This window comes from Colletes gigas, unplaced genomic scaffold, assembly GCF_013123115.1.
Source record: "Colletes gigas isolate AHSC1104 unplaced genomic scaffold, ASM1312311v1 Colletes_gigas_Sc00011, whole genome shotgun sequence".
Classification (NCBI taxonomy): Eukaryota; Metazoa; Arthropoda; class Insecta; order Hymenoptera; family Colletidae; genus Colletes; species Colletes gigas.
Window position 1 is genome coordinate 7,928,322 of NW_025106640.1, and position 16,434 is coordinate 7,944,755.

Genomic DNA, 16,434 nt, shown 5'->3' on the forward strand with positions numbered 1-16,434 from the left:
ACAAGGAAAAAAAATCAATATCATAATGGACTCGCTCGTTATTGGAACACTCATCCATTACGAAGCACCGCCGAGTGTCCATTTATCGTTGTCTTAGTCAAAGTATCCCGGTGGACGACTTCGCGTCGCGATCCAATTCCTTCAAACTCTTTATCGCGCCTTTCAGACAAATTGTCTATCCTCTAAAAAGTCGTTCCTCGATTTTCTCCTTTCGACGGTAGAATAGAAATATTTTCTGGTCTTCTAAAATCTAATTAATCGAAATACCATCGTCGAAGCATCGTCTTTTGCTTTCGCGTGCATCCTGCAAGCCGAACTTCCCGAAAGCTCGTCGACGTTCTTCTAATAACTGGCCAACTTTCGCAATATAAGACCGCGTCCTTCCGAATCGCGCGATGGATCGTGATCGCTAAAGTTTCGACGCCGTTAATAATTCTCGTGTTCGGCGAACGAGTTTCCACCGCGTTCGATATACCCGGAACAAAAATAGCCAGACAACGCGACGCCGGAAAAATTTATTTAACCAAAGTTGACGCTGATAAACCAAGACGGAAGATCCAGAATATCGCGACTTATCCCGCTATTTTTCCCCCCGGAAAAATTTCGAACCGCGAGTACGTTCGAGGATGACAGCGTTGTTTCCGGTCATTCATCATCCAGCGAGATGTCGCGAAGATTTACCGGCGTGTTCGTCCCTTTCAATGGGACCGATGACCCGAGAAATATTTCGCGTCGATGCACGAATCCCCGTAACAACGTTCGAGCGTTTTTCCCCCCGGAAAAAAAACACATCAAACCGGAAGAGAAAAATGTCCATGTTCCCTTTAACCGTAACACGGGGACCTCCAGCGACCCCTAACCCGAGCAATTTAATTTTAGTCGCTCCAAGATAACACGGAAGCGTGCAATCGCGGGATAAGAGATTACCAAAGAAGGATTACCCACGATTCGTTCGATCAAGTCAACGAGTTACGGAGGAAATAAGGAGACAGTCGTCCAAGGGTTAAAACGAGAAACAGAGGGATTAATTCCGGGAAGATTTTCCTTCTCACCACCTTCGAATTCGAATTTCATAAGGTCTGGCAGGTCTGGGAGAAACTTTAAAGACTGCCATTTTCTCTCCGAACGGGATCCTTTGTCTCCCGCAAACTTTAATTTCGCGAATGGGGCTCTTTCGTAGGAAAATCGTCCGTGGACTAATTAAGAATAACGAGCGGCCACGAGGCGTCGAAGGAAGACGTTTTGGAATGCAAGAAAAGGAGAAGTTTGATTCGCCAACTATCGACCGAGGCTGATCGTTTATCTGTAAATATTCGAACGACGATCGCAGATCTCGAAACGCGGGGAAGATGTTTGGCGAAACCGAAAGAGAGAGAGAGTGCTCGAGGAACTAATTAACTCGACGAAAGTGCATTCGACGTCGAAACAGCTTAATCGCAAAAATAAGGCGAGCTTTCCTGGCAGCGTTGCAGAAAGCGTTCCTTGGAAGCGAGCCAAACGATAGACAATTAATTAATAACGAAGCTATTCGTTATTCGGAACCGGATAATTTTGCAACGGTACAAACGTAAATATCGTAAGGTCTGCGTAATTATACCGGAGTTAAATTGTCCTCTCGCTGACATTGGTAACTCGATAGAAAAAGAGACGTACGAGGGCAACGATGCTTTCACGCCAGAAAAACGAGAAAAATAGTTTTCAAAAGGGTCTGTTGCGACGGGGAAGTGAAACCGCTACAAAGAGCCGGGAGTCCTTTTCGCGATAAAGGACAAAAGCTTCCCTCGAAAAGGCAAACGAATCCGGAATCCAGGGTTTCATTCTTGCAGAGGAAAAAAGTCACGCGAGCTGGGAACGACGGAATACACGTACAAGGAATTCGGTAAGGAGTTTCCGGTGACAATCTTTCGCGTTTTACGAAAAGACGTAGACACTGGAATTCGTCTCGTAGAACCGAACAACAGCGAAACCGTTGCGTCATTTTTCAAAAATTCTTTACGTTTATTTACATAAATTAATATTTCTTTACGAGAGCTAGTTCTTAGAACTTGGAGATAAGTTTTTCAAAAGAGTAACAAAGAGATGTCGTGGAAAGAATGAGATTCTGTTGGTCTTTTTCCGATTTCCAAGCCACGAAGCGACCGACTCTGGACCTCGAATCTGGTCAGGGTTCCGCGACAGAAACAAAAGGTTCGGAGATAAGACACGCTCCTTCGTGAAGAGAAATCAAATGAAATCGAGTCAGCGGAAAATGGAACATCCAATACCGTTAAATCAAGCATGTCAGGCTCACGCAAACACGCGAAACTGTTCCAACGATAGCACGTTTATGGGCACAATTTCATTCATAATTTCTGCACTGAAATCGATGAAGGAATTTTTTAAACTACGATGTTAATTCGTCTCACCTGTTGCTGCAATCGTCCTCGACCAGCCTTTTATTCAGGTACAAAGTATCCGAGTGTTAACCACCACTGTACGAAGATTATTGTCCCGTTAAACTATTCGGATGGTTGTAAACAGAAAGGTCGCAACGACGACGCGTAACAACGAACGCATTTTCCTCGACTGACGAGCGAAACAAAAGAGGGGGATATCGCCCGAGAAACAAAAGACTATCGCGGTCCAACTTAAGTTTAACGCTCGCGGGAAGCGCTACTTTCGGGCGGGAGATTACGAACCCTGGTAAATCGAAAATACTTCGCGATCCATTCGTAGGAGAATCGATGAAAGTTTTATCCAAAGGCAACCCCGGGATACCAAGAGCGAATTCAGTGAATTTCCGCGCCGTGAAGCTCGAATGGTTGCAGGATATTCGTCCTCCACTGTAAACCCGATTCCCTCGAATGCCTCCAGTATTCGCAGGATCGTTCAACCGATCAATTCTACTCAACTTACGCCCCCCCCAAGAGCGTTCTCTGTTCTTTAATTACGAATCCTTCCCTCGAAAATTATTTCGCTATCCCTTCGTGGCAAAATTCGGACGAACAAGGAACGTGGAATCCGATTTTTCTGCACGACATTCTTGGAGCTTCGTTGTATTTATTACGATGTTACTGGGTCACGATGTGCATACGAGTCGCGACTTTATCGATACCGATTATGGAATTCTTTTCGGGGCACCGAAGGTCGCCGAGCTCCGATATCGGCTGGAATTCAACGAGATTACATACTGCGCCGTATCGAACTGTACATTGCGTAACATCGAATTTTACGACGGTGCCATTAGGCGATCTCGACAATGCACGATGGGCGTACACGACCCTCGCGGACGTGTAATTTTTTTCCTGCGTTTCCGACACGCGCATTTATCTTTCTCCCGAGTCCACCGCTACCTCCCGTGTACAATTTCATTCGAATTCTTCCAAACGTTATTAATAATTAAAAACTGAGAAGCCACAAAGAGGAGACATATTTCGCCGTTATCGCCGACCCGCGAAAACAAATATTAATCCCGGCAGATTGTTCGTTAAACGGGAAGCGCCGTTATTATTTCTGTAGCAATCTCGAGCGCGAAATTTTCGTCGACTGTCTGTAAATAAAGGAGAAAAGAGTCCTTGCGAAAGAATACAGGGCGGATTTTCAGGTCACCGGGACACAGGGATTCTGGGGCAACCCCGGGGGTAGACGAGGCGAGAGGGAATATTTCCCGTCGTTGTCCCGTTTCGTAACTAATTCGTTTCTATTGTCGCGGGCGTGTTTCGTTTTGCCGCGGTATCGAGCCGGAAGTCGGAAGCAAACGCGGATCGAACTCGAGGAGACGCCACTCCCCGGGAGTCCACCGAACGGTTCGCGAAGTTGTAAAATTTGTTTAAAGGTAAACTTTAACGAAGGTATCCCGTGGTGTGCTCCGTGTCTTAGAAACGTAATGAACGCAGTCGAAGAAACTCGCGGAAAACTCGTTTTAAATTCAGGGGAACTTAACTCGTTTAAGTCGCGTTCGCGGGAAAATTCGATAACAAAGAAAGCCCCTCCGCGTCGCGGCAATTTATTTCGGAGAAAGCTGTTGCTTGTTCGCGTCGCGATCGAGCTTATTGTCGTTGAACAAAGGGCCCACGTCGCGTATACGTTTCAGCCATTTCGCGCGCGACGAATACCGCAAAACGGTTACGACAACTGGCCTTTTACGACGCCGGGATCTGCGAGGACTATCTTTCGGATTCTGAAACCGTATCCTCCTACGTCGTTTCTGTTTTACGTTGAAATTTCTACCTTTCAAAGTATCGTATTTCGTGTGATCCTCGAGCGTTGAACAAAACCGTCCAAGAGTTACGAGAAATCGAAAGACGTTACAGTCAAAGAGCCCCGGATCTCTCAGAAGGGTCCGCGTAAAGCTAAAATCTCGCGTAAGAAGTGCCAACGGGTCGTCGGGCGTTGGAAACTGCTGAGACGAATTTTACATTTTCCAGGGCAAAGGCTAACGAACGAAATTTACTTGGCACGCTGAAATTTCTTCTCGACGTCTCGTTACCTCCGTGTCTCTCGATTTAATTCGGTGCAATTTTTCCAACGAGGACGAACCAAACAAAATCGTGAAAATGGCACGCATCAGACGTATAGTTTCGCCATAGTTGCGCCACGGGGACCGGATTTTTCCCCGCGCTAGGTACGCTCCCGCCATTTGCAGCCCCCGAGATAAATGTTCCCCGGTCGTTCGAAGGAAATTCCAGTACGTAGGAACCGGACGACGAGAAACATTAATCTTTCCCGGAAACGCTATATTTCTTCGCGAAATAATTATCCCCGCCGTGTAACACGGTGGTTGAATTCCGCGAAATTATTGCGGATAAATATAACGAAGCGACTGCGTCGCATTAACCGCCGACGAGGCGGAGGCGCGACGAAATTTCTTGGGTCGTCTGAACGCGTTGTTGAGATGCATCGCACGGGCGTTGGCTGTCCTCTCGCCGTCGACCACGATCGAATTAAAGACGCCACAGAGAAACGCCTCCGGCATTTGGCCGATGCGGGACACCGTTGTCTTATTAAATTACAACCCCCCGCGTTCCTTTCTCGCGATGCGCCAGCACTGCCTCCCTCAAATCGAGACTTTGTCCAATTAAAATCTAACACCGGTTCTGTCGTTTCAAGATTTACCTTTTGGGTACCAAATTATAATAGACCACGGAAATACCAAATCTTTCACAGTAAACTTAACCAGGACGAGTGAGACGCTTTGTAGCAACTGCACTGGGCGCACATTTATGCAACACGCGAGACAATGCTATGGGATTAATTTGAAACTCTTGCTAGTTGCTTCACGACGGAAGTTGACGCGGGAATATTTTTTTCCACCCGCGATATGAACGCTAGTCGACTAGTACTCGTAAATAGGGAGATTCCGCAGGATACGGAGCGGCTTAAAATGCAAAGCGTCCGGGTCGCAGGGCGTGCATCCACTTAGACGTACGCAGATAGCGCCAGCACTCGCGGCAGTTTCCGGCGGAATCTCGGGAATATAAATCGCATTCCGCAAATTAGATTTAGTTGCGTCGGAATCCAAAATTCCCTGAAATTTCCTAGGCAAACCGCACCGGGTGCGACGACAAAGTGAAACGAACAAAAGGCCTAGCTACCGAACAAATTCGGTGGAGCAGATTTTGATTCGTCCAACAGGTTGCAGACTTCTTACCAACCACGATTCTCTATTTACAAAATAATAATTGTCACCGCAGAGAGTGTTTTCCCATCGTTATTAAATCGATTACGTGATCGTCTGTTATTATAATATGTGGCACGTTTCGAACAACGAGTTTATTAATGACTACCGTTTCCTTTGACGCGTTATCGGCGCAAGCACACGTCCTAGATTCGCGAAAAAGAATCTTTCGAATTCCAGCGACGTAGCAGGGTGCAAATACGAACGCGTTAAAAAGCAATCAACGCGAGTACGCCGGTCGATCCGTTTGCAGTCGAATAACTTCGATGAACAAACGAGCGTCGACGCGAACGGCGATGAAAAATACTTGGACGTCGTCGGAGGTTAGCGGGAACTTTGTTCGAATAATAGATGAACGACGCGCGGAGATGGCGACGGGTTAAATTTGTTGATAAATACGAACGAGAAACGAAATAATTCGATTCGTTGCTCGAAGACTGGAAACGTCTGATTTGTATTTATTCGACGGGGGAACGAAGAGAAAATGAGAGGGTGTTTAAATCGCCGTTTTAAGGATTGAAAACTAATACATATTATCATATAGAACGAAAGAGTCGAGAGCGTTTATACATCGTAGAAGAGAACATTCGCCGTGCGTCAAATTGATATTGCAGTCCAGCTATTTCGATATTGGAAAAGCCTGGACGCGTCGTTTGAACAGGAAACTTACAGCGTAGAATTTATTTGTTATATGTAACTTTGTAAAATTATTCGAGCGAATCGAACCTTCCACGTTGAAATAAAAGGGTACGGAGAAGCGAGCTGTGAAATTCTTATTAACGACGAGCAGATAACAAATTTAAACGTCGGAACGATAAATACACGTCCCGTAGAAACTGCTGGACGTTGGAGTTTCGTTGGTTATTTATCCAGAAACGGATGTGGAGACTCCGTGGAAGAGAAACATTTTCTCCGAACCCGCAAGCTTCCTAAAAAGTTGCAACCTTGATACTAAGATGATCTCAAAAGAATTGGTTGTCCATTACTCGCGTAAAATGTTTCCCAACGGACCTTGAAACTCGCCGAGAGTTCGAAGGGACGTCAAAAAGGTAAGAGGGAATGATATACGCTCGTCCACTCGCGAGTAGCATCGATCTCGCGTCTTCGACTTTGATCCTCGTTTATCCGAAACTCGTTCCGTTTCCGTGTTACGATTCACGGAAGAGCTCACGTTCTATTGGATGACACGGCGGAAACGCCCTTTTACTGACTACGTTCCGTTATTAATCGATTGTCACTTAGGCCATCGGATTTATTGATGGGTTCCGGCTCGGATAGAAATCCCGGTCGACGTTCCCCGATTCCTCGAGGATTCAATTTTGCCGCCAGAAATCAACGATAATCTGCCCGATATATTAAAAAAGTCTCGAGGCCTTTCCAAATAAATTTGATACTTAACGAATAAAATACATGAGTGGCCAAATTGCAGACTGCAAAGGGCAAGTATCATCGAGAATCTAATTCGTGATAGCGTGCATCCGGGACTCTCTGATCTAATAAAGTTGTCCAATCTTGATGGTTTATTTACTTTAGCAAACTCGACCCTGATTAATTCCAAAGCGGACACCGGCGAAGTCAGGCTTGTCGTCGATCCGCTTCACTGTTGCCCGGAGTATACCGAAGAAATTATTCAGTCACCGATGTCCGACGTTGGAGCCATGCTCGGTGCATCATCCATAGAATTCTCGATCAAATGTAAATAAGTTAACCCGCGGAACGTCCTAGTCCGAAACTTCCTCGAGTAGGGACTTGTAAACTGTTGTCTTTGGCCGAGTATCGAGGGAAGATTTCCATAAACGAGCTAGAGAGCATGCTGCACGCTGCACGTACTTATCCCTAACTCACGAAACCAGGCTTGGACGTGCTCGCAACGGATTAAAAGTCATCTTGCATGTTTCTACGGTGCATACTTCGTCGACAAGTATCGGTATTAAATACGGTCGCGAGTACACCGTATCGATCTATCGATCTCCTAATACGAAAATATTTTCACAAGTATGTTCGAACCCTACGAGCAATCATCGTGCCCCGTATTACGCGTATTTTCCTATCGATATCCAATATTTGCGTCAACGGGGGGGAAAAAAAAGAGAAAAACCGTCTACTGTGCATAATACCCCTGGCAGAGTTTTCAGCGGAACGCTCGCGCGACGATAAAATACGAAATTTCCGTAACGAGCACGAAACGTTGTGCAAAATACACGACCGTTATAACAATTGTCGATGGAGGAATTACGATAAAAATATTATTCCCCGTTTCTGTCGCGGAAAGAAATTTACGATAAAAAAAATCACCGCGTGACCGACGTTGGACAAACAGAAAGTAATTGAATCGATTAGTCGTTGTTCCAGTTTAGTTTCGTGTGCGAATGAAAATTGAGAGAGGCGCTAACCCTCGAGAAATTAATTTCCCTATAAATATTGGATAGAATGGCGTGTTTAAGCATTTTATGGTAACAATGCATCCTGTATGAAACTATTCGATTCCACGAAAGCGCCGCGACGCCTGGAAACGCAAGTTCCAGCTCGTAAATAACTCAACTTAATCGAATAAGATTTCTCGGCCGCCACCGCGCGCTAAGGTTTAATTAAAGACTAATTCAACTTCGTTAATTATTATTCAAACGTGGTGCAACATACCGTCGGCGAGAAATTGCTTATTCCGTTTCCAGTTAAGTTTCCGACTTCGCGAAACTCTCTTTCGCCGGTAGCTGTCGATGGCAAATATCGCCAACGTTTGTTTTCCAATCTCGCGTTTCGCCGGGACCGTAAAAGCGCAAGAATATTAATTAGTTTTCCCTCTCAAACAACGCGCCCGCCGACCCCGATGGATACTTTCGCCGGAGACCATCTCTCGCTCATCAACTTCGCGCAAAGCTGCAAATCTATAAATCAACGTCCGTGCAAATTATTATTTAACAGTATTTTCGCATTAAATTCACAAGTTTAAAAATCCTTGCTTCTCTAGACTTTATATATATATGTTACAGTGAAACACCGAAATCTGGAGAATGTCGACTTTCACCGGTGAATGTCAACATTCACATAGTCGCTTAGTGTATGTCCGAAATATTTGCTAAACACCCTTATTTCTGACTTACACCGGTAAATGTTGACATTCACCATGCACTAATGGTGAGTGATGAACATGTTGGAGATTTATATTTTCTTCTCCGTAATTCAGTCGCTATAAAACGTCACAAGGGTGACGTAACTTTTTCGCCTCTCTTTCTGAAAGGATCTAACCCAGACCTAACCCAGACCTAACCCAGACCTAATACAGACCTAACCCAGACCTAACTCAGATCTAACTCAGACCTAACCCAGACCTAACCCAGACCTAACCCAGACCTAACTCAGATCTAACTCAGATCTAATCCAGACCTAACCCAGACCTAACCGAGACATAACCCAGACCTAACCCAGACCTAACCCAGATCTAGGGTCTGGATTAGATCTGAGTTAGATCTGGGTTAGGTCTGGATTAGATCTGGGTTAGGTCTGGGTTAGGTCTGGGTTAGGTCTGGGTTAGGTCTGGGTTAGATCTGGAATAAGTCTGAATTAAGTCTGGGTTAGGTCTGGGTTAGGTCTGGGTTAGGTCTGGGTTAGGTCTGGGTTAGAAAAAGATCACGATTTACTGCAGTATCCATTTAGTATAAATTAGGGTATCGGAAAAAAAATTAAGAAAACGTTGCTCGCGTTATCAAAGCTTGCATAAGACTGACAAAGCTAATTGACTCCGAGCAGAACAAAGGATTTGGCGGGAGAGAGCCAGTCGCTTGTTTTTTGACTCTTCTGTTTTGGATCTCCACCAGAGCATATCTGTGATTGTCGACACACACCGGAGAGGGTCCGAATGTACAACAATGTAATGAAATATTCGATCTTTCACCGACGTATTTGGTATCTGTTGACATTCACCGGTGAAAGTTGACATTCTCCAATTTCGGTCATTCACGGTAACATATATATATTGAACATATCGAGAACGTTCTCCAGTCTGCGGAAATTTTTGTTACAACTTCCATAATATATAACATTTTCGTAGAGAAAAAAATTGCAAGGGTGAATTATGGAACCGAGAGTAAAGGGAGAGAAAAAGTGTTAAAAAAAATGGCGGTCTGGACGGGAATGGCCCCCTAAGTGCGCTCATAAACACCGGGTCGGACCCCGCGACGATACAGAATTGCTAATGTTCTCGAGTGCTCGGGAACCCGCGTTATTAAAGTAATTTAATAACACCGGGGACCGCTTTAACGGGGTTTATTGGCGACCGACGACACGCTCGCCGGAGTAATTTGTCAATCCGCGAAGAAACGCCGGCGCAATCAGTCACCGTCTCGATAAAAAACAAAGAAAAGGGAACGCGAGCGCAATCTCGCGAGAAATCTGAATGACAAACGCTCGCCGGACCGACGAATAAATTCTGACAGGGTATTTGCATCGGGGCGAGAACCGAGTGCGCAGTTTCTTGTTGTTCGAATTAATTTTGCTCGAAGCTTTTAATCGAATAGAATTCGAGATCGATTCTCGACGCGCGTGGGCGTTCAGACAACCAACGTTCGACGTTTGGATAAACTTCGGGGCTTTTTCGCGAATCGGGATTCGCGACACGTCTTTCGCGAGGGCCATAAACTCGATACGAGACGATAACGGTCCCGGAGACACGGTAATCCGACATAATGTCGAACGGTTCCGTTAATTCTGTCGACTAATGCCCGGCTACGTGCGAATTCACGTTTCGAGAAACTGGCCGGCAGCGAACCTATCTCGGGATTTGCATACCGCTAATGCCGAAAGTACAGCGCGGAATTCTCCATGCAGATGAAATCCATTAGACCGACTTACGGCTGAAGGGTACGCGACCGTGAAAATATCGCGATGCACGGTGGACCAAAATGCTCGAAAGGGTGCAAAACTTTCGTCAGAAATATTTTTTGATTCCGATCGTCCAATCAATCCGTAAGAAAAGGGACTTTTACCCGATTCGATACATTTTAATCGAAAGTTCCGCGATTTCGGTAGAAATTCGATCGCACTTGGGCACTCTGGGAGCCGTTTTCTCGACGTTCCACGCGAAACGGCCAGATTAATTCTGAAAGCGCTAATTCGAACAGTTATTTTCTAGGTCGAGAGCTAATTCAAACTCCGGCGACGACGATGCTCGACGGGGTCGCTTCGAATCGAGTTAAAACCCGAGGCCCTGACGAGCGACCGATATTTTTTTATCGCGACCTCGAGGTATGGGACGAACGCGAGTCGTAACCATAAACTTACGGGGGACGAGCAATTCGATAAAAAAAAGAGAATTTTATTCTCTCTAAAAATGACCCGATATCGACTTGGCCGCGGTTTGATCGGAAGAGAATTCTACAGACGACGAGCATAATCTGGCGATTAAAGCATCAGTATGCGCGGATAGATCGTAGCGTAATAAATTAAACAGGCAATTCGGAGACTTTGAAGCAAGGTCCATGTAAACAAGACACCGTGGACGAAGAATCTATTTCTCTTGCATATTCAAGCAGTTGGAAAGGAGTAATGTCTTCGAATTTGCGAGGGCGGCAAGAGTAACCGGAAACCCGAGTTTTGGATAAACGAGAGTTGTCCAGGGGAAAGACACGAGCCATAAACCACGTCGCATTGATCAAACAAGAGAACAGAGGATCGAGAAAGCATAAGTTTGGCGAGAGTTGACAAAACACGATGAGACAAGATAACGGAGAAGATACATAAATTACTGAACTATTTTAAATATTACAAATTGAATCTTACGATTCTATACGAAGACTATAGAATCTATTTTCTGTAGAGATTACAAAACTGCATCGAACGGACGCGTGGGCGTTGACATTCGGTACGTCTTCTGGAATATTGAATATGTCGGGGCAACTTTGCGATCGCGGTCGAGCATTACGCTCGCATGGTCGGTTTCAATATCGCGTCAGCCGCGTTTCCCGCTGCTTTTGCTCGAAAACGTAGCGATTTTTTTGCCCGCCAGACGCTAGAATTTCGATGGACGTTCGCGGTGACGGCTTAATATCGAAACGTACCACTGTAACCGGCACACGCTGTTCCACTTTCTCCGCGGTAACAAAAAGCTTAGCAAGTTCTCCCGCCGTCGTTCCGAAAGCGAAACAATCCTACGGCGGAAAAACGCTGATTGTCGGGAAACCGATCCCCGGCGCTTCTTTCATCCCCTTTTATTCGCGCGTTTATTTATTCGAGACAACGTCTTCGTCGACGGTACAACGAAACTGGATTTAAAGAGAATTAATTACAGAGAAGACTTCGCGGGCTTTTAACCGGCCGTTCATTTACTTTATCTTTCGGTTCGAGGACCGCCACTGTTTTAACGAGCGTAATTATAAGTAAGAAGATTATAAAGTTTGCACGATGGGAGAAAATGTTATCTCGTAAATTCGTGCCACGCTTCCTTCTTAGACTGCCGCGAATGAGTAAAACAGGGGTTGAAAATGTCGAAAAACGCGTGGATAGAAATGTTCGTTAAATTTTGGGTCGATCGTTACGAAGGTGTCCGTGGAAATGTATTTATACAGGTAACAAGTTTCGAGTCCAACGGAACGAAGAACGAGCACCGTGATGATCGCGAGATCCAGATTGAAAGACCTGTACAATATCCACGGAGTTCGTAATCTTCCGTAGTTACGAAAAACAAGAGCTTTCGCAGAACTTTGGAAAGAAGAGGAGTTTGAGAAATAGGGCGAGGCGAGTTTCAGGAAGAAGTATTAGGTGTTTTAAGGATGGGATGGACCAGTGGTTCTTAAGTTTTCATTTCCACGGTCCCGTTCCAAACGCCAGATCCTCTCGAGCAAGTTTCCGGTTAAGAACCACTGGGGGGCGAACGATATAACATCTTCGAACCAGGAGAAAATAAAGACACATCAAATAAAAGCACGAAGGAACGACGCGATAAGAGACGTTGCGGGGATTAAAAGAGTTTGATATTTCCAAAGATATTAAGGAGGACGTCGACAAGACAAAATGGTTGTAAGATAAAAGCCGGGGTATTGGAAATAATGGATGTTGTCGAAGCGAAGGAATTAAAAAAGGACCTTCAGCGGTCATTATATCAGATCAGACGCCGCGGGCGAGCAGGAAATTCCCGGAGAAACGTCCCAGGAAACAAGAGTCCGACTTCGCCTGTCCGGTCAGCTAATTTCAATACTTTTTTCGCCATATGTCGAAACAACCGCGACCGCGAGAAATAGAAAATATCTTTCTCCTTCGGAGAGAACTCTTAGAAAGCTGTAGGGATATATTGATCTGGCATCGGCGCTCGAGAAGGCCTCCGGCACGAGATCGATTACGATATCCACGCGTAATTGATACCACTTCGAAGTGAACATAATACTGCTATTAAGCCACCTTATACACCCCGCTGTCCAGAACTCTGGTACAATATCAGCAGCTTCGATTTCGCGTCGAATCGTCACGCCCCCGCGTTACGTTCAATTTGCATAGAAAACACGCGTAAAATGTTCGAAAGCTCCGGCGTTCGACGCGCGATTGAATATTTTTTTTCCAATTTTCTTTTTTTTTTTTCGTTTTTTTTTCGCGAATACCGCAAGAATAAAACGCGCGCAAAAAAACGCGAATCGTCGTCGAGATAGCGCGGATTCGTTTGGCGCCGTCTCCGGGGGGAAAAAAGATTGCGTGGGCGTGCGACGCTCTCGCGACAAAAATAAAAGGAGAAATGCCACTCCTTCGTCGCCGGAGTTCGCGGGCGTTCGATAACCTGCGGTATTTCGATAGGATACAGGACGAAAACGCGCCGAGTAATTTCACGAACCCCGGTCGTTACGTGGATCTCGGAGCGAACTCGATTTCCTGGCCGGACCGTTTCGCGGACAAGAACGATGGACTTTCCCGTTAGAGATACCTCCCATCGAGGGCGTCGGAAGATACGAGGAAAACCGTCGACCTTTCCCCCCGTCGTCTTTACGAGTTCGAGTCTCGCAAAGTCACGGAGCACACGTTTGAATGTTTAATAAAGCTACGAAACTTGCTCTAAAAAATTGTTTTCCCCGAGAAATCATTTAAATAATTACGAGAGCGTTTCTGCTGTCTCCGGGTTCTCGGTGGCCCAGTTTTTCGATTCAATTTTCCGCGGTGACGCCCATGGCCGTAACTCACGAAATTAAGAACGATAGTTTCGACTCCCCCAGGGATCCCCCGTGAATCAAACACCGGGAGCGTCGCGATAGAGTGAAACGAATCTTCGGTTCCGCGACGCTTTCATCCGATTTTTATCCATCTTGGAAGTTATCTAAACCGCGAAAGGTTAAACTCCCCGGGTCCCCGGGGGAGAGAATTGCGGATTTCTCTGCCCCGGCTCCCGAATGTCTGACTCCGTGCTCCGGGGTTTGCTCACCGTGCCAATGATTCATGGACTCGCTTCTGGCGCACCGAGAGCGTGCATGGCCACCATTATCTCTGCAAAGACGCCGGGGCTCGCGATCCTCGATGGAACAAATTGTCTGCATTTGTTGTGCTCGCAGAATAAATATTCGAGATTTAATCCCGCGCTGGACCGCCTCTAAGGTGCTTTAAATCCCGGAGTTTCGGGCTTCGCGAGACATGGGTGTGGTCGATGCACGAGCAGACAAGAGGAATATTGATAATAATTGCAAAGATAAATGGTCGAGTTCTGCGCAAGCTCAGCGCCGGAAGGTATAGATCATAGAGGGCCGATCTAGCAGTGATTAGTGAATTCGCGAGCTTTCATGCAACGACCGTCTCTCTGTTCCTTTGTGGTCGCGCCGTGATAGACGCACAGACGCGAACGTCTAATTACGATGCATCGTCTGAAACGATAACGGTATCACGATCGATCTAATTACAATGGCGCGTTCGCGGAGAGGCTGTCGTCGTGCAACGAAGGACCTCGGGAATCAGGGCCGAGGGAAGACGTGACGAAAATGACGCAGCAACGAAATCGACCGTAGCGATTTCCACTTGCATTCGAGCTCGTCACGGGCCTATTCAGGATCAATTAAATGTCGAAACGGAGGAGAATCGAACCAATGACGTCGCTTTGACGTCAAGGATCCTTCTATCGACGATAATTGTCGCTTCCGCTCGAAAATCGCGAACATTTTTAATTCTATCCTGATATTTACGTATACCTAGCAGACTTCTTTCACAACCTAACATCCGGTATGTCTCCGTCGACGCTGAAATGTTAACCCAACGCTATAAAAATTGCCCTCGTCGCCTGGTCGTTTTGCAAAAGTTCACGAAATACGCACGAAAGAAGCGCCGACGTTAAAAATATAACGCGAAACGTGCAACGTGCGTCACTGGTTTTCCGCTTTATCGTTTCATTATGCCCGCCCGGAACACGAGGCTCGGCGTTAATCCAGTGGTCGGCGTTTAGTTACTTTTCCGCTGATTAACGCGAACGTCAGCGACTGTCGTACCCGACGCGACGCGCCAAATTATTTGAACTATCGTGTTAAATCGCGCGCGAAAATTCCATTGACATTGCCGCTTTAAAGTTTTCGATTATAAACGCAGCGTTGATCGCGGTACTTCTGAATCATGTTTACGGTGCCAGACGGTGCTTGTTCTAATGCAGTTTAGCCGGGTGTACGTATCGTCTAGGGAGCCGTCTAAAAATATTTGTCGCGCTTAATTCCGGTAATTGGGTCGCACGATCTTTGGTCGGAGGTTCGCGAGGGCTCGAAAGCAACGCGAACGGACGGATGCTGAGCATTATTCTAACAACGCTTGACGATACGAATCGTCGTCCTTTGGGTGGTCGGTATCAAGACGTAGATACGGGCGTCGACGGTTTACGAACGATCACCGGCGATCATAAATCATACGTTACGCGCGACAGATAATCTCGAGACCGGAGACGCGTCCATTTTGCGTCGACCTTTCCATCCGACCCGACAATTCGTACAATATTTTCCCTCGTGTCTCGCGTGGAGTTCGGATCGAACGACGCATCAAATCCCAAAAACATTGCGTTTAGGTATCGACGAGTTCGTTCTTTGCTGACGAGGGACCTTTTCCCAGACGTCCAATTAGTTTTACAGACGCTCCGATAGCTGCAACGAGTGCCATTCTCTAGGAAAATTTTATGTTTGTTCAACAAACAGGATCAAAGTCTACCACGAGCATTCTCAAATGTATAAACATGCAAAACTCGGACGAATCTTTGTTTAGACTACCGTCTGGATACTTGGATTGTTTTTTTTGGTTTCGATAGAGAGGAATGTTTCCTACAGGTGGCTCGTTGCAACCAAATTCCTTTGCACGAACGAATTCGAGGATTCGAGGGTTGATTTAGGGGTGGGCACGCGGAAAGACCCACGCAATTTTCGAGATTTCTTTAGCGGGACGAGAGTGCAACGCAAATGTCTGAGATAACGTCGAATCGATGAAGAATGCGTCCCTGGTGGCGCAAATTCTGTTATCTGTTTCATTATTTCGTGACCTTCGGAACCCTTTGGCATCCTTCTACTTTATTGGAAAAATCTCATTCGATCAGCGCGCAGATCTTTCGCCGGCAAAAACGATCGTTCGAGACAAGAAAGGGGTTCTCGGTTTGTCCGTTCGATATCACAAAAGAACACGAAGCTGTCATTCGATTGCACACAGATATCTAACAAGACCTACCAAGTCATCGCTAAAACGATTATTCTGTAAACAATAAGTTCACAGTCAAAATTCGATCCATGTTACTCCGTGTAATTTTTATATTCGATAGTTTGTGTCAGTTCCTGATATTGTCATCTCACATAAGA